Raw genomic sequence first — 20,048 nt, forward strand, 5'->3', positions numbered from 1 at the left:
CTTTAAAGGTTTTCCCCTCTCCAATCAACTTTTTAATCAAAGTACGCTGATCTTCTGAACAATGTCTTGAACGACCCATTTTCCTCAGCTTTCAAATGCATGTTCAACAAGTGTTGGCTTCATCCTTAAATAGGGGCCACCTGATTCACACCTGTTTCTTCACAAAATTGATGACCTCAGTGATTGAATGCCACACTGCTATTTTTTTGAACACACCCCTTTCAACTAATTCAACTAATTGCCCAATTGCACAGCCTTAAGAGCGTGCATATCATGAATGCTGGGTCTCATTTGTTTTCTAAGGGCCTTTTTACACCTGGTCACTTCATGTGTTTTCTGTGATCGGATAGCTATCTGATTTGTTAAAACTGTTCCATTTACATTTGGCCACATAAATGCGTCTTGGCAAAACGAATATGAATCTGATCTTTTACCCCACGCCCAAAATGCAAATACACTATTTATTACTCCGCCTTAAAAAACTTAAGATGACGTTTACGCAACAATATGCAGCACTTACTGTATGTTGTACTGAATGTTGGGCAGGGGACGCGCGTCTCCTTGCTCGGCATGAGCTGAAGCTCGCAGTACAGCGCAGCAGGAGAGTGACAGCGCGATGATTTAATGCAGGTCCATGACGGGAAAAGCATTCACAAAACTCTCTCTTAACGTTATATTTCTTTGTTTAATATCATTTGAATTTGTCATTAGACTCTTTTATTGATTCTAGGAAGCTTTTTTACCCGCTGTCATCTCTCCATAAAGCAATAGGCGTGTCAGCTTTGTTTGTTTGGCGCTCTTCCAGCTTACTTGCGAGTGACGTGCTGACGTTTGGGAGGAGTAAAGCGCGACTTATGTGGTTTCATCAACCAGATGCATTTACACTTCTCTGAAATGCGTCCCAGACCACCTCCTGAAGTGGTTTGAGCGATCGGATTTAAATCCGTCTCGAAATCGTTTCAGAGGGCATTTACACCTGGTCTTTTTACGATCAGATAGCTATCCGATCAGAGAAAACGCATGAAGTGACCAGGTGTAAAAAGCCCCTGAGAATCTACTGAACCTACTGGTAACTTGTTTGCCACGTAGCAATAAAAAAATATACTAAAAACTTTGATTATTCTGGTTAGTCACATTGTACTGCTATTATTTTGAACAAGACTGTATAGAGTATCATAAAGATGGGAAAAAAGGAATCATGTCTTCTGAAATTAATTTACTTTCTTTCATGCAGGATAATACACTATAGCATGCTGCAAAAAGGCAACACTGACTATTTTAATATGGACATGAAATAAGAAAAAAAAATAAGGTACAGTATGAATACTATCCTCTGACCTCTTTATGGAGCATTATATGAAAGATGTGTGAGGTGACAGCACTATAATTCATATTCAAACATCAACTCTGGGATGCAATACTAGCATCTTCATGTGAAATAAAGACAGAAACTATAGACTTACAAGTTTTATGAATGGGAGAGTTAAAGTCATGTCAAAAATATGCTCATATATTATTATGTAACCTCTGTTAAATACATTATTTGATTTACAATGTTTTTTTTATAACTGTCCATGCAGCACATTTGACAGATATCTGTTTTGTGGATCATTTATCACACCGAATTTTGATAAAGTGCATTTTGCATAATAATTTGGCATAGCATAATTAGCAATTTTTTTAAAGCAATAAAGTATCTTTTGACATTTTAAATATGTGAAATTATGTATTTAAATAGAATAACATGCACACTGTCATATAACTATTGAAATTAAAATACAATTTGTAAAATTACTGACTTTATTTAAAAAAACAAACTAAAATAGCATGTGCATAATAATTTGGACCATCCATCACTTTTAGAAAATCAAGAATAAGAACATTTTGCATGCTGGTGACTTGATTACAGAAATAAATCTAAATTAGTGTCTGCTAACATATTTTATCGTCTGTACTAATTTTAACATGTATATCTGCCACAGGGGTGGGTGCAGTCCACTGCATCCAATGACAATAGGGAAAGCTGTAACACAAAATAATGCCTGTTCTACTGTGACTGCCCTAATGTAACGCTTTATGGAGTAATCTGTTCCTGTTACTTGCAATCTTTTAGAAGTGATTTCAGTGCTAGACTTACATTTCTTACATCACCTGAGAATCTGTACCTCTCAGTCAGATATTTCCCATGCCTTAATGCTAGTCTACATATGTACTTAATTGAAACCGCCTTTCAACTTCATCAGCTATTTCTTATCCCAACACCTGCATTAATAAATGTATTCATCAAACCCACTGTCTTCATAATAACACTAAAATAACAGTACGCATACTTAGATAAATTACAGTATATCTGGTATTTTAATGCAGGACCATGAAGTGACTACAACACATGAATATCTAGAAGGAATGACAGAGGAACTAGCCGATTAATCCGAAATGGTATTGTCTGCTATACCATGCTGTGGATGTTTTATGAGTCTGTGGTGTCTAGCATCATTTTTTATGCAGTGGTCTGTTGGGGAATTAGTATGAAGGTGGCGGACAGAAATATAATGGACATTATTTATTAGAGGGGCTGGCTCTGTAATTGGTATGGAGCTGGACTCTGTTCATGTTGTGGCTGAGAGAAGAGTACTGTCAAAACTAAATTCAATTCTAAACAATCCCTTTCACCCACTACATAGGGTGCTGGCCGACAAGAGAAGTTACATTTAGTCAGAGACTGACCACTTCTAAGTGTTTTACTGAGTTTTAGAAGATCCTTTATACCTGTGGCCATTAGGCTGTATAACTCCTCTTTGTAAAGGCTGGGACAATTCACTATTGAAGTGAATCACCCTTTGTTATATGTTTATTATTTTTTATTTCTTTTAAAATTGATGTGCATATAATTATGTTTTTATTTATTTTTCTTTAATTTCTTTTTTTATATATAATTGTTACATTAAAGCAATTCCCCCCTGGGATTAATACAATTATTTTAATTTAATTAATCACTAGGATTAATCTTAGCCTGGTTGGAAGCCTGCTCTGGAGCAGGCTAGCTGCAAAGAGTAAATCTCCATAGTAACTTCATCTAGATTAATTTAGCCTCCCTTCATGCAACCGAGTCAGGGCTAAATTCAGCCAGGATATGGAAAATCCCAGCTTAATCCCTTATCTTGCTTTTGTGCAATACCCCTCAGGCCCCTGGAGATTAAAGTTACCAAAGGCTGATGTTTATCAAGCTTGTGACCTTATTGCATGGTGTGGTTTTTTTACATTTATGTATGTAATACACCTTTGCACATCTGCAAACATAAATTTTATATTTCATGTTTTTTTTAACCAGTTGTTGTATATTGGTTTCTGTTATTAAATTTTATGCACTCCAACTGTAAATATTTTGTTTTAATTGCATCTTTATTTTTTGAAATAATTTAATTACTTTGTTTTTGTTAGCTTTTATGTTATTCTTGTTTTTTTTGCAATTTATTTGTTGCTTTTTATTATCTTTCTGTTTATTTGGCAGATCTTTACATTCTATTTATTTTTCCTGTAATCTCACTTACATTATTTTTGTCGGCATCAATAAAACTATATTTGCATTTGCTTGATTTCTGTGTTTTTCAATGATACATTTCTGTCTCAATCCCAATTTCCTGCTTGTTTCTCCATGTTTTCCTGTTCATCATCCTTTTGGACTTCATTTCCCATAATCCTCTTCACTCCCTCACCTGAACTGTGTTTGTTATTACCCTCACCTGACAGTCATTCTCCTCATCACTCCATTGTCTATATACCCTGCTGTTCCCTCTTTCTAAAAACAACATAAAACTTAAGGTAGAAAGAAATCAGGTCATATGTGATTCAATGTTAAAACTATTGCTTGCATTAGACTAACATACACAAATCAGTGACATACAGTCAGAGGTGGGTAGAATACCCAAAATCTGAACTAAAGTTAAAGTAACTAATTATAAGTACCTATTTATTTACTTTTAGTAAAAAAGTATTAGATGGAAAAACTAGTGATGGCCAAATGAAGCGTTTCGAAGCATTATTGCTTTCCGATACAATTGTGCCGAAAATGGTTCATTACTCGAAGCTTCATTCAAACAGAAAATGCACACCACCATCTGCTGGTGAAGTAAATGTAATGCAACAAAGCTGACAATGCGAGTAGGCTAATGTACCCGCCCCATTTTGGCTGTCAGAGCTTTGAAATTGTGTTCATGTTTCAAACCCTCAATAAAACATTGAGCCTGCGATGTGTTTGAGTGTGAATATTTAGCTGTAGGATACAGCACTCTACAACTTACTAACTGGGCATTTATGCATTTAAAAATGTATTTTTAATGTGGCAGAGGGCAACTGGACAGGGCTTGGATAATGTGGAGGAGGGTATTCATTAAATGTTGTGGTTTTTATTCAAAAATATATTTTTATATTAATTATAATACATGTTTATATTTTTAATAATTGTATAATATAGCCTAACGTTAGGCTATACATTTGGTGATGTGGGCGATTATTTTTTTTTTACAAATTCACCAGCTTTGGAGAATATTCTCTCGCATGAAACAGATGATGCTGGAGTACACAAAATTGTTTAGAAAGCTTTTCTATGGTTTGGCTTCACTTGCGTGAAAAATAAAGCCGCCAAGTTTCAAACCTGTCAACGCCGGATTGGGCTGTCAAAGCATGTCGTGTGGTTCACTAGAGAAATGAACCAGTGTGTTTGCTTCAGACGTCGTATTTCACGTGACTAGTGACGTAACGATACAAGCTCCGAAACGGTGGTTCATTGCGAGGACTTTTCGAGTCCGAAGCAAGCATCGAAGCTTCGGTGTCAGACTTAACATCACTAGGAAAAACTACTCAAGTAGTTAGTTACTAGTTACTTCGGATCTGATAGTAAAGAAACGTAAAAACACTGAAATTCAGACTACTTTGAGGGCATTCACAAACCTTTTCTTGAAAGTCTCAATGTTCCGCTTTATAAATGTAACCAGGGTTCTAAATTAACTTTTTTGACCACCAGCCAATGTGGCTGGTAACTTTCTAAAGTTTCCAGCCAATCAGCATTTCCACTAGCCAAATTTTTCCGGTGAGAATAAGAGAAATTATGAGTGCCACTGAATGCAACAATGATTCGTTTTTTCTTTCGCGTACATGCTACAATCCTGACAAAACATGACAACATTTTTGTGATCAAACATAAGCTTTCTTCGTTTCTCTGTTGATATAGCTTTACTGGGGCACAGGCCACTGATTTTTGCTGACTTTTTTTGAAAGCCTGTCCTTTAATTGCTTAACCCACTATTCTACACTGCAACAGGTACTGCGAAAGATAAATATGTATTTAAAAATATTTAAGTATAATCTTCATCATACCTTACATTATTAATTCAATTCAATTCAAATCACTTTATTCATCCCCATGGGGCAATTAAGAGACACAAAGAGCAGCACATTCCACCACATACAATACAATACATCACCAGTACATAAATATATACATATACATTAACATGTTTGGTGGCATAAATGGCATAAAATGTTTGGAAATATTGAAAGCCGAGAAATATTTTCTACATTAAACAATGATAGCAATGATTAATAACTTATTTTTACAAGAATATTTTAAGAAACCAGTCATTTTATGACTGCTATACTAAATAATCTCAGTCACAGTTACTGCTAACTGTTTATGTTATGTCCTAGAGTTAAATATTAGTAAACTAAATATTAATTTTGTATCTGAAAATACAGAACAGTATAACACATACATCTGTTGATTTTCTCAGCAACAACGCAATTCTATAGACTTGACAAAAGGTTTTCCTGAGATTTTTCCTCTAATGTTTGAGACCTGACAGGGAGAGGAAGTAGTTGTCTTACCTCCCTTAAACTCTTCATCTCTCCTTTCTGCTTCCCTTTCCCTGCTTTGCACAAAACATTTCTGATGTCCATCTACAGAAGCCAATAATGATCGAGTCAAAATAAGATTAGCATTATTATTTAGAAACTTACTTCTCGTCATGTTTTCATAATTACTCACTCGCGTACTCATGCAGTTGCGCGCTCGGATGAACCCAAAGACACGCGTGGACATGGATACATACATGCGTGCACGCGTCAGTGCGACTGCTTCATCGCTTTTACAAGTGTAAATTGGGTAACTACATTGCATATAGATCTGTTTTTGCCGTTATTATCTTTGTAAAGGAATACACCAGTTAACTGCTAAAATTTAAACTTGAGATTTACACCTGGGCACAAAAGATATACACTGGGGCACCTAACATTTAATTCGGACATGCCTCGATGCCTTCCTGCCTTGGAAAGCTGCCTCAGAAGGCAGCAATTTAGAGTTTTCGTACGCAGCCTTAGTCTATCCTCCCTGCTCTGCCCATTCATTCTCCATCTTTGTTTGTGGACGCGCTCAGTCCATCCATGGTTTCTCGCGCTGGTTTCGCTGCAAACTGCGCGCAGCCAATTGGCGTATGAAACATCATCACGTAGCATTACGGCACAGTGTTCATGGGAAATGTTGGAAGTACTGCCAGGATAAATGACTGAGAACAGAGCTTTATGTATCATGCAATGCCTCATGCATCACCGGCCAAACTGGCTAGTAAGTTTTTATTAACACCCGCCAAAATGAAATTTAACCCGCATTTGGCGGGTTGGCGGGTGTTAATTTAGAACCCTGAATGTAACCTAGTTTAAAGTAAAGCAGCCTACCTCAGTCCTGCAATGGATACATTAACACATAACGTGTCATTTAGAAAAACTCTTAAACAGATGTTAACTTTGACGTCTGAGTTTATTTCACAACCAAACTTGTCAGCATCTGCCTTTAAACAAGCTTACAGTAAACAAAAAGAATGTGTGTTTAAAGTGTGTTTGTAAGTCCTGTAAACTGAGATGTCAGTTTGTTTTGGTGCACACAGCATGCATAGCATTATGAAACTATTTTTTGACCTCTTGGATTGAAAACATAGAGCGAATTTGAGGCCACGTTTGATTTGCCTCCGATAGCTCGCACAAAGCAAACGTCTTCCTCTGCTTCATCAATGCATGCTAAAGGGTGATGCGTTGCCACTTATCACAACGCAGCATCTTTAACAGAGAAAACATATCTTAAGAGTCACATAACTTGTCACACTGCAGTGAAACCTTACACCTGTCCTCAGTGTGAAAGAGTTTTACAGAGAAAGTATGGGGGGAGCGGGGCACAAACTAATGAGGTGGTTAATTGTAACGCAGCTACTATACATATTTATAGAGGGCTGAGCTATCTGTGCTTTTGGTCATTTTCTCTTACTGTCAGAAGATGATTTTCTTTGAATTTGTGAAATGTTTTGATGTGTTGGGTTAAGATATTGAACAAAGAGTGTTTTGGAGGCATAAAAGGAAATTTCTTCGTCATTATGTTTTTTTCTGAGTTAGGGTGTGTAAGTCACCAAATCCAACCTTATATTATTTAATCACTGTCTTGTTACCTAAAACAAAACATAACACTATTTCAAAACATCAGCAATTCCTAGTAACTAATAGCTGGGATTGAAAACATTTTACACAGCGAGGTTAGTTCTAACAGGGTTCTTGCAGGTTTCAGCAAGTAAAATTTAAGACCTTTTTAAGACCTTTTAAGACCATTATGAGTAAAATTTAAGACCAACACGACACATTACTAGAAGCATTCAAATGATCTCAGAAATTCTTAAAACGTTCTATTTTTATTGATTCAGTTATAGAAAAATATTAAATGAACGCAGTTTTAAAACAGATAATCAAAATACATGGAAATACATTATGCTTAACTCTATTAGACAAATTTTACCCATAGCCCTTTAGGAAGAGACTTCTGACAATGGAAGCCCAAAAATGGCTCATAGTGAGCCATTGAAATACATTGAGTTAGAGGCAAAGAGCTGTGATTTTTCTTAATAAGAAATGCATTGATTTACAATATTTATACATCACTAATATGTGTAAGTAGTATTTTTATAAAATTCTATCAACAATGTTTTTTGACAAATAAAATTCACTAATATTAGATCAGTTAGTATGGTCAGTGTGGGATTTGATTTTGTTTTACTAATCGTGCTGTTTATAATCTTAATTATGTGTATTGTTACAACAAAGATTTCTGTGCTGAGATATGTGAGTAAATGTCTGTGTGAGTGGAAAGTTACCAGCTTTTGTATGTGTGTAAAAGCTACAAGGAGCATATGCTGAGGAATTTACATCTGGAAGTTGTTAAGATAAGAGAGAGGCCTGAGGGAGAAAAGTAAACAGGCAAAGATGTATTAACTAATGCCTTAATGTTCACAGGATAAAATATGCAATGTATTTCTTACTTAATCAGTATTAATCATTGAATAATTGATGTAATAAATATAAGATGTTGTCTTTGATAAATGTGTATTAACCAAAGAAATGAAGGTTGCATACAGAATAACTTAATGGGGGCAGGGCAGCTCAACCTTGAAGAAACAGAATTTCCTGTGTGTGTGTGTGTGTGTGTGTGTGTGTGTGTGTGTGTGTGTGTGTGTGTGTGTGTGTGTGTGTGTGTGTGTTTGTTTATATTACATGGTGGGGTCCTCAACCTGTAAACACACTCACAAAGTGGGGACCGAAAACAAAGTGGGGACCAAATCCTCGGTCCCCACAATGTTTAGCTTTAAATAGGCTCTAGAGGCACTGCTGATATGCCTCGTGCAGTTTTTTTTTTGAAGCCCCACCATGAGCAAATACCTGACTTAAGTGTGTGAGTGTGTGTTCAAGCGGTGCTCTTCAGCGCCCCTGCAGTTCAGTCTCAGAACTGCACCTGTAAGCACACCTATGACGTCACACGCAAAGATACACACTTTTGCAGCAGCAGCACATGCGGTTGGTCTTGCAGGTAAGTTAATTAATTTGTTTATAGTAAATCATAATCGAGTTATTCTTAAAATGCAGTGATCACGCAATGTAATGACATGTGGTCTCGATGTGATGTAATTGAAGCTGTTTTGTAAAGGAAAATGTGGAAAAAAGTTTTTAACTCCGCGTTGATATGTAAGAAAGCATTGCTGACTGCGGAGAAAAACACCATTAATAAACTTTTAGTTCGCGTCGATATTTAAGTTAAAGTTGAACAATAGTACTATTTTTTTCCAATTTCGTCACGGCGTAGCGGGTCAAGGCCAAAATGAGACGGAGGAGGATAAACCCTATTAAAAATGCGGAGGAGCACGTGTTAAACGCCGTGGACAAAACTTATGCTCTGGAAACCAAGTTCATCAGTAATTATAAAGGTGAGTTTGAAGAGAATATTTAACTTACAAGGTTTTGGGAGTGTATGATACAGAAAATAAATCGTGGTTTTATTACTAACCGTAGTTTAACTCATTAGACAGTTAACCTCTAATTTACATTCGTTTTACAATACCAACCAATGTATAATGATACAGTATATGTGATTTTAATACAATTAAAATATAACCATGACTAAGACCAAGTCATAATCTGTCTGAAATAAACATACAATATTGACCCATGCACGCTTACAGTATGTATGCAGGCAGGTTCCATAAACATAGAATTAACTCTCATCAGTAGCACTTAAATAGCAAAATGTAGTTATGTTTCTGTTGCTGTCTTTTTTATAATTTTCCTTCAGTGATTCAGCTTGTTAATAGAGAGACAGAAGTGTGTTATGTACCAGGATGCCTGTGTAACACCACTCGTTCAGCTATCAAAACACAGTAAATACATAATTTCCCAAATTTTCACAGGACAAAACTCTTTAATAACTTGGATTATTAAAATTGTCAGTGATGATTGCATTGTTTCAGTTTTGGATAATAACCTGTTGGTTAATCACTAACGTCTAATGTTGTAAACAAATGTACCTTTTTAAAAAACAAAACATGAATATAGTGCTACAGTATGATATTTTATGAAACAATATAGATTTGTATATATTACAAGGAACAAAAAAGTTACCAATACAAAGATGGTTATTACAAGCTTGTGTTACTCTGTGGATTTAGCTATATTTATAATTGTTGTTGTAAAATATATTGTAAAATCATGTCATATATACTTTTTACAACATTAGAAGTTAGCAGGGCCAGATTAACACTTTGTTATACCCTGGGCAACAATATTTAAGGGCCCCATCATCACGACCCCAGGATCACCATAATATGGTCATATACAGAATATATTACTGTAATATACAGTAAATATACTCAATACTTCAAATTCTAACTGTCATCAGGTGTATTTTTGATTTACAAATATTTAAATGCTCATACAAATGCACTACCATTGTCTAAAAATAAAAATAGGCTTTTACTTAATTATTATTACAAGACCATCATATAGCCTAATATTAGACACCCAAACCAAAGTGAAGAAAATGATCTTTAATTTGCAAGTCTGAACTGAACGTCATCAACGCAGACATAAATTTCCTCACAGAAGTTTAAGATCATATCGGCTTCATCTTGAACGTAGATATATAAATGAACACAGAGAAAGGAAGTTTAACACTGTGAAGCACAAGCAAACATGCTGGAAGGCAGCTAAAAACCATCAGGACATAAACGCTGGCTTATTTTATTTTATAGGAACCTTACCTCCAGATAAAGTAATAAACTGGACTGATGATTTAAATGTTGTTTACTCACATGTGTGTTGTGAACTCTCCGGATTTTATGTTGTTCACTTCTCCACATGGTCGGTTTGTTTACAGTGTCGCGTGAGCAGCTACACTGCAGGTTCGACTTCATTTGGCGCTAAGCAGACCTCTTGGTGATATCAAAGTACCGCGAGAGCGATTCAAAGCAGATTTCTCCATGTGATAACGGCAATCGCTCTCGCCGTACTTTGCTGTCACTTGTCTGTGGGTTCTTGTGGGGACACACCAGTCTGCTCCCCGGTCACTTTCGCACCGCTATAGTAATTTGATTTCATACGCCGATCGGATCGCGCAGATGCCTGCGTATCACGTAGACTACACCACTGTTTCTACTTTACATTTTCTGCGTTTCTCATGTCATTTTCCTTTTTTAATTTCCGCTTCGCGCTCCCACTTAGCTTCTATATGTCTCGTTTTTTTCTGTTGTAGCAGTAGTAAGAACCTTTGACCCACCTCATGCGGACTGACCAATGAGGAGAGGGTCTTAACTTGAGGCCCTCTCTTCATTGGTCAGTCCGCATGAGACTGACTCTCAACCGCTCTCAACTCAGTTCAAAATCATAGGCAGCGCAGCGTCTCTCTTTGCAGCGCAAAAGCCCGTGTTGACAGTTTGTTTAATATAAAGCGGCAAGTGGGAGATTACCAGATACAGTATTTTGCTCGTGCCCTTGCTGCCCTGGGCCCTTTGGAGATCTTGGGCCCCTGGGCAATTGCCCAGTTGCCCGTATGGTTAATCCGGCCCTGGAAGTTAGTGATTAGCTAACAGGTTATTATTCAGAACTGAAACAATGCAATATTCTTACATGATAATTACCCATTAAACTTATCATTTTAATAATCCATGTTTATCAAAATACTTTGGCCTGTTGAAGTTTATGAAATGGTGTGTACTTTGTGTTTTGGTGACTGAACGACCAACATCCTGAAACATCATAATAATGCACTATATCTATACTATATCTGTTAATCCCTTAAAGTCTTATTTTGAAATCAACATGTCAGCAAGCTGATTAAAGTCAGTATAATGCAACAATGTTTTAATGTCAATTTCTAGACTTTAGTGTACACTTATATAGCATGAACATTGTTAAATGTGAGTTTTTCTTGTCTAAAAGTCATGAGGCAATTAAAGTAATCTAGATACACCCAGATTTACACAGCAGAATTATAAATTGTTTATCGTGGGCTAAACATTACTGTAATTATTACATTAGATTGCAATGACAACTGTTTAATCTTTACTTTTTGTCAGGTCGTGGAGTGTTTGCCTTGTCCCCTTTTAATAAAGGAGATTTTGTTGTGGAATACCGAGGCGAATTGATTGACTTTAATGAAGCAGAAAAGAGAAGAGAGGTCACTCAAAGTCCTGTCTTTTTTTTTGACTTCATTTGGGAAAACAAGAAGTGGTGGTAGGCTTCAAATATACATGTTGAAATGTTAGTGTTTGTGACAAACATAAAAAATGTCATGTACTTTTTTCCTTAATTTGAAGCATTGATGCAACCGAGGAGAACACCACCTTTGGAAGGCTAGTGAATGACGACCACTTGCACCCAAACTGTACAGTAAAAAAGATTGTTGTCCAAGGAAACCCCCATTTGTGCCTTTTTGCAGCGAGAGATATTATTCCTGGAGAGGAAATAACATATGATTATGGACCAAGTGACTGGCCTTGGAGAAAGGTTTGACTATTTTTGTCTTGTGTACCAGATTCTTTTTTTTTAGTACCACTTTGGTCGTAGTTCCAAGCTACCTGAGCTGATACCAAATCGTGAAGTGAAAACACATAAGATCACTGAATTTTTTTAAGAGAATCGTCACTACCAGCGTCATCGCTATAATTTAAAAGATTACCTTTACCTTTATGCTATCTTGCGCTGTCTCAATTGAACTTGTTGTCATTTGTGCTTTGGTGTAAGTTCCCAAACTCCCTTTTAAAACATTTTTAACAATCTTAAATTTGTTCTTTACTTACTGGTTACAAGCATAAATGAATATATTTGCATAAAATGTCATTGTAGTGTTTTAAAAAGCTCATGTCAACTATTTGTACTGTATATACACACTTTAGGTTCATTTTTATTCATTTTTTTAATTCCAGTTTTCCTGCCGTGATAATGATGGCATAAGAGCTTCACAGGACCATACTAAGAGACCTATAGCTACTTCACAGCTTTCACAGCATACAGCAGAGGTATTAAACAGCTTAAACTTGTTCTTAACTTAGTGGTTACAAGCATAAATAAATATATTTGCTATTAATAATTGCATAAAATGTCATTGTAGTGTTTTAAAAAGCTCATGTCAACTATTTGTACTGTATATACACACTTTAGGTTCATTTTTATTCATTTTTTTTTATTTCAGTTTTCCCTTTTGTGATAATGATGGCATAAGAGCTTCACAGGACCATACTAAGAGACCTATAGCTACTTCACAGCTTTCACAGCATACAGCAGAGGTATTAAACAGCTTAAACTTGTTCTTAACTTAGTGGTTACAAGCATAAATAAATATATTTGCTATTAATAATTGCATAAAATGTCATTGTAGTGTTTTAAAAAGCTCATGTCAACTATTTGTACTGTATATACACACTTTAGGTTCATTTTTATTCATTTTTTTTTATTTCAGTTTTCCTGTCGTGATAATGATGGCATAAGAGCTTCACAGGACCATACTAAGAGACCTATAGCTACTTCACAGCTTTCACAGCATACAGCAGAGGTATTAAACAGCTTAAACTTGTTCTTAACTTAGTGGTTACAAGCATAAATAAATATATTTGCTATTAATAATTGCATAAAATGTCATTGTAGTGTTTTAAAAAGCTCATGTCAACTATTTGTACTGTATATACACACTTTAGGTTCATTTTTATTCATTTTTTTTTATTTCAGTTTTCCTGTCGTGATAATGATGGCATAAGAGCTTCACAGGACCATACTAAGAGACCTATAGCTACTTCACAGCTTTCACAGCATACAGCAGAGGTATTAAACAGCTTAAACTTGTTCTTAACTTAGTGGTTACAAGCATAAATAAATATATTTGCTGTAAATAATTGCATAAAATGTCATTGTAGTGTTTTAAAAAGCTCATGTCAACTATTTGTACTGTATATACACACTTTAGGTTCATTTTTATTCATTTTTTTTTTATTTCAGTTTTCCTGTCGTGATAATGATGGCATAAGAGCTTCACAGGACCATACTAAGAGACCTATAGCTACTTCACAGCTTTCACAGCATACAGCAGAGGTATTAAACAGCTTAAACTTGTTCTTTACTTAGTGGTTACAAGCATAAATAAATATATTTACTGTAAATAATTGCATAAAATGTCATTGTAGTGTTTTAAAAAGCTCATGTCAACTATTTGTACTGTATATACACACTTTAGGTTCATTTTTATTCATTTTTTTTTTTTATTCCAGTTTTCCTGCCGTGATAATGATGGCATAAGAGCTTCACCGGACCATACTAAGAGACCTATAGCTACTTCACAGCTTTCACAGCATACAGCAGAGGTATTAAACAGCTTAAACTTGTTCTTAACTTAGTGGTTACAAGCATAAATAAATATATTTGCTGTAAATAATTGCATAAAATGTCATTGTAGTGTTTTAAAAAGCTCATGTCAACTATTTGTACTGTATATACACACTTTAGGTTCATTTTTATTCATTTTTTTTTTATTTCAGTTTTCCTGTCGTGATAATGATGGCATAAGAGCTTCACAGGACCATACTAAGAGACCTATAGCTACTTCACAGCTTTCACAGCATACAGCAGAGGTATTAAACAGCTTAAACTTGTTCTTTACTTAGTGGTTACAAGCATAAATAAATATATTTGCTGTAAATAATTGCATAAAATGTCATTGTAGTGTTTTAAAAAGCTCATGTCAACTATTTGTACTGTATATACACACTTTAGGTTCATTTTTATTCATTTTTTTTTTTTATTCCAGTTTTCCTGCCGTGATAATGATGGCATAAGAGCTTCACAGGACCATACTAAGAGACCTATAGCTACTTCACAGCTTTCACAGCATACAGCAGAGGTATTAAACAGCTTAAACTTGTTCTTAACTTAGTGGTTACAAGCATAAATAAATATATTTGCTATTAATAATTGCATAAAATGTCATTGTAGTGTTTTAAAAATTCATGTCAACTATTTGTACTGTATATACAGACTTTAGGTTCATTTTTATTCATTTTTTTTTAATTCCAGTTTTCCTGCCGTGATAATGATGGCATAAGAGCTTCACAGGACCATACTAAGAGACCTATAGCTACTTCACAGCTTTCACAGCATACAGCAGAGGTATTAAACAGCTTAAACTTGTTCTTTACTTAGTGGTTACAAGCATAAATAAATATATTTGCTATTAATAATTGCATAAAATGTCATTGTAGTGTTTTAAAAAGTCATGTCAACTATTTGTACTGTATATACACACTTTAGGTTCATTTTTATTCATTTTTTTTTTATTCCAGTTTTCCTGTCGTGATAATGATAGCATAAGAGCTTCACAGGACCATACTAAGAGACCTATAGCTACTTCACAGCTTTCACAGCATACAGCAGAGGTATTAAACAGCTTAAACTTGTTCTTAACTTAGTGGTTACAAGCATAAATAAATATATTTGCTATTAATAATTGCATAAAATGTCATTGTAGTGTTTTAAAAATTCATGTCAACTATTTGTACTGTATATACACACTTTAGGTTCATTTTTATTCATTTTTTTTTTTATTCCAGTTTTCCTGCCGTGATAATGATGGCATAAGAGCTTCACAGGACCATACTAAGAGACCTATAGCTACTTCACAGCTTTCACAGCATACAGCAGAGGTATTAAACAGCTTAAACTTGTTCTTAACTTAGTGGTTACAAGCATAAATAAATATATTTGCTATTAATAATTGCATAAAATGTCATTGTAGTGTTTTAAAAATTCATGTCAACTATTTGTACTGTATATACAGACTTTAGGTTCATTTTTATTCATTTTTTTTTAATTCCAGTTTTCCTGCCGTGATAATGATGGCATAAGAGCTTCACAGGACCATACTAAGAGACCTATAGCTACTTCACCGCTTTCACAGCATACAGCAGAGGTATTAAACAGCTTAAACTTGTTCTTTACTTAGTGGTTACAAGCATAAATAAATATATTTGCTATTAATAATTGCATAAAATGTCATTGTAGTGTTTTAAAAAGTCATGTCAACTATTTGTACTGTATATACACACTTTAGGTTCATTTTTATTCATTTTTTTTTTTTATTCCAGTTTTCCTGCCGTGATAATGATGGCATAAGAGCTTCACAGGACCATACTAAGAGACCTATAGCTACTTCACCGCTTTCACAGCATACAGCAGAGGTATTAAACAGCTTAAACTTGTTCTTTACTTAGTGGTTACAAGCATAAATAAATATATTTGCTATTAATAATTGCATAAAATGTCATTGTAGTGTTTTAAAAAGTCATGTCAACTATTTGTACTGTATATACACACTTTAGGTTCATTTTTATTCATTTTTTTTTTATTTCAGTTTTCCTGTCGTGATAATGATGGCATAAGAGCTTCACAGGACCATACTAAGAGACCTATAGCTACTTCACAGCTTTCACAGCATACAGCAGAGGTATTAAACAGCTTAAACTTGTTCTTTACTTAGTGGTTACAAGCATAAATAAATATATTTGCTGTAAATAATTGCATAAAATGTCATTGTAGTGTTTTAAAAAGCTCATGTCAACTATTTGTACTGTATATACACACTTTAGGTTCATTTTTATTCATTTTTTTTTTTTATTCCAGTTTTCCTGCCGTGATAATGATGGCATAAGAGCTTCACAGGACCATACTAAGAGACCTATAGCTACTTCACAGCTTTCACAGCATACAGCAGAGGTATTAAACAGCTTAAACTTGTTCTTAACTTAGTGGTTACAAGCATAAATAAATATATTTGCTATTAATAATTGCATAAAATGTCATTGTAGTGTTTTAAAAATTCATGTCAACTATTTGTACTGTATATACAGACTTTAGGTTCATTTTTATTCATTTTTTTTTAATTCCAGTTTTCCTGCCGTGATAATGATGGCATAAGAGCTTCACAGGACCATACTAAGAGACCTATAGCTACTTCACCGCTTTCACAGCATACAGCAGAGGTATTAAACAGCTTAAACTTGTTCTTTACTTAGTGGTTACAAGCATAAATAAATATATTTGCTATTAATAATTGCATAAAATGTCATTGTAGTGTTTTAAAAAGTCATGTCAACTATTTGTACTGTATATACACACTTTAGGTTCATTTTTATTCATTTTTTTTTTTATTCCAGTTTTCCTGTCGTGATAATGATGGCATAAGAGCTTCACAGGACCATACTAAGAGACCTATAGCTACTTCACCGCTTTCACAGCATACAGCAGAGGTATTAAACAGCTTAAACTTGTTCTTTACTTAGTGGTTACAAGCATAAATAAATATATTTGCTATTAATAATTGCATAAAATGTCATTGTAGTGTTTTAAAAAGTCATGTCAACTATTTGTACTGTATATACAGACTTTAGGTTCATTTTTATTCATTTTTTTTTTTTATTCCAGTTTTCCTGCCGTGATAATGATGGCATAAGAGCTTCACAGGACCATACTAAGAGACCTATAGCTACTTCACCGCTTTCACAGCATACAGCAGAGGTATTAAACAGCTTAAACTTGTTCTTTACTTAGTGGTTACAAGCATAAATAAATATATTTGCTATTAATAATTGCATAAAATGTCATTGTAGTGTTTTAAAAAGTCATGTCAACTATTTGTACTGTATATACACACTTTAGGTTCATTTTTATTCATTTTTTTTTTTTATTCCAGTTTTCCTGCCGTGATAATGATGGCATAAGAGCTTCACAGGACCATACTAAGAGACCTATAGCTACTTCACAGCTTTCACAGCATACAGCAGAGGTATTAAACAGCTTAAACTTGTTCTTAACTTAGTGGTTACAAGCATAAATAAATATATTTGCTATTAATAATTGCATAAAATGTCATTGTAGTGTTTTAAAAAGCTCATGTCAACTATTTGTACTGTATATACACACTTTAGCTTCATTTTTATTCATTTTTTTTTATTTCAGTTTTCCTGTCGTGATAATGATGGCATAAGAGCTTCACAGGACCATACTAAGAGACCTATAGCTACTTCACAGCTTTCACAGCATACATCAGAGGTATTAAACAGCTTAAACTTGTTCTTAACTTAGTGGTTACAAGCATAAATAAATATATTTGCTATTAATAATTGCATAAAATGTCATTGTAGTGTTTTAAAAAGTCATGTCAACTATTTGTACTGTATATACACACTTTAGCTTCATTTTTATTCATTTTTTTTTATTTCAGTTTTCCTGTCGTGATAATGATGGCATAAGAGCTTCACAGGACCATACTAAGAGACCTATAGCTACTTCACAGCTTTCACAGCATACAGCAGAGGTATTAAACAGCTTAAACTTGTTCTTAACTTAGTGGTTACAAGCATAAATAAATATATTTGCTATTAATAATTGCATAAAATGTCATTGTAGTGTTTTAAAAATTCATGTCAACTATTTGTACTGTATATACAGACTTTAGGTTCATTTTTATTCATTTTTTTTAATTCCAGTTTTCCTGTCGTGATAATGATGGCATAAGAGCTTCACAGGACCATACTAAGAGACCTATAGCTACTTCACAGCTTTCACAGCATACAGCAGAGGTATTAAACAGCTTAAACTTGTTCTTTACTTAGTGGTTACAAGCATAAATAAATATATTTGCTATTAATAATTGCATAAAATGTCATTGTAGTGTTTTAAAAATTCATGTCAACTATTTGTACTGTATATACAGACTTTAGGTTCATTTTTATTCATTTTTTTTAATTCCAGTTTTCCTGCCGTGATAATGATGGCATAAGAGCTTCACAGGACCATACTAAGAGACCTATAGCTACTTCACAGCTTTCACAGCATACAGCAGAGGTATTAAACAGCTTAAACTTGTTCTTAACTTAGTGGTTACAAGCATAAATAAATATATTTGCTATTAATAATTGCATAAAATGTCATTGTAGTGTTTTAAAAAGTCATGTCAACTATTTGTACTGTATATACACACTTTAGGTTCATTTTTATTCATTTTTTTTTTTATTCCAGTTTTCCTGTCGTGATAATGATGGCATAAGAGCTTCACAGGACCATACTAAGAGACCTATAGCTACTTCACAGCTTTCACAGCATACAGCAGAGGTATTAAACAGCTTAAACTTGTTCTTTACTTACTGGTTACAAGCATAAATCATTAAACTGAGCGTATTATTGTTTCTACGCAAGACTTGGCATTTATTAATATGGATGTAAGCGGTGGCTATGAATTTAGTTTTAGGTTTCAACTTGTGTAAGCAAGTTTTAAATTAGCGTTATGTATGATTAAAACGTTTTATATCATATCTAAAAAAATTATGAGAAAAAGTTAGAACTAGTGTTTTCGTTTAGTTTAACAAATGTAAAGTGAGATTACTGCTCAGTTTTTCCTTACAGAAAAAAATACATTGCTTTTAACTGTAACTTTTTACTGTAGTAAATACTTAGTACAGTAGTTAGAGCTTTAAAGCTTAAACAACTTTCAACAGCCTTAAACAGCTATTTAACTGCTGCTCAGAAATAAGACTGCATTTGATTTACATGCAGCTGCCTGTGTGAGCGGGAGTTTGTTTTACAGTCCTTCTAAAGAGAAAGATAAGCGTATTTTATATAATTCGTGATTACTTTACCAATTCTACCTACAGTGTTATGTGCAAACCTGTAATGAAATTCACATATACAGTATCATATTGACATTTACTTATATTTTTCTGCATCAATGCAGAATATTTCTTCCTTAAAATTAATATAGCTACTATACGCAGTAGTGTTGTGCCGATAGACGATAGTATCTGCCACTATAGCATCGTCAACTTTCATGACGATAGTTGCCATTTTTTATTATTATTATCATCATCATAGTTTCACATTAACATGCGCATTGTGTGCTTTTCCTCGCATGATTGGGTTTATGGGCTTTATTTCGTGTGAGAGAGCTTGTAATGTGCACGGATTTGTTCTTGCATGCACATGGACTCTTGCTCGGACCTGAATGCGCGTGGCATGGACTCATTCTAGCACCTTAACTTGTAATACGTGCAGATTTGACATTTCCTTGTAGGTTGTTAGGCATGCAGAGGGTTAAAACCAGGAAGTTTGTTTTTCTCACTCCCCGGCACGCAGGAAATTTTAGAACGCCTGGA

The 20,048-nt window shown here is 34.4% G+C and overlaps 1 long non-coding RNA gene across 1 annotated transcript; it reads left to right on the plus strand.

Moving 5' to 3' along the window:
- Positions 1-8,568: 8,568 nt before the first annotated feature.
- LOC135718333 (uncharacterized) lies at positions 8,569-12,027 on the plus strand. The gene is made up of 3 exons (XR_012337729.1): positions 8,569-8,896; positions 9,170-9,290; positions 11,934-12,027. It is a non-coding gene; the product is annotated as an uncharacterized lncRNA (long non-coding RNA).
- Positions 12,028-20,048: the final 8,021 nt, after the last annotated feature.

Source organism: Paramisgurnus dabryanus, chromosome 10, assembly GCF_030506205.2.
Source record: "Paramisgurnus dabryanus chromosome 10, PD_genome_1.1, whole genome shotgun sequence".
Taxonomy (NCBI): Eukaryota; Metazoa; Chordata; class Actinopteri; order Cypriniformes; family Cobitidae; genus Paramisgurnus; species Paramisgurnus dabryanus.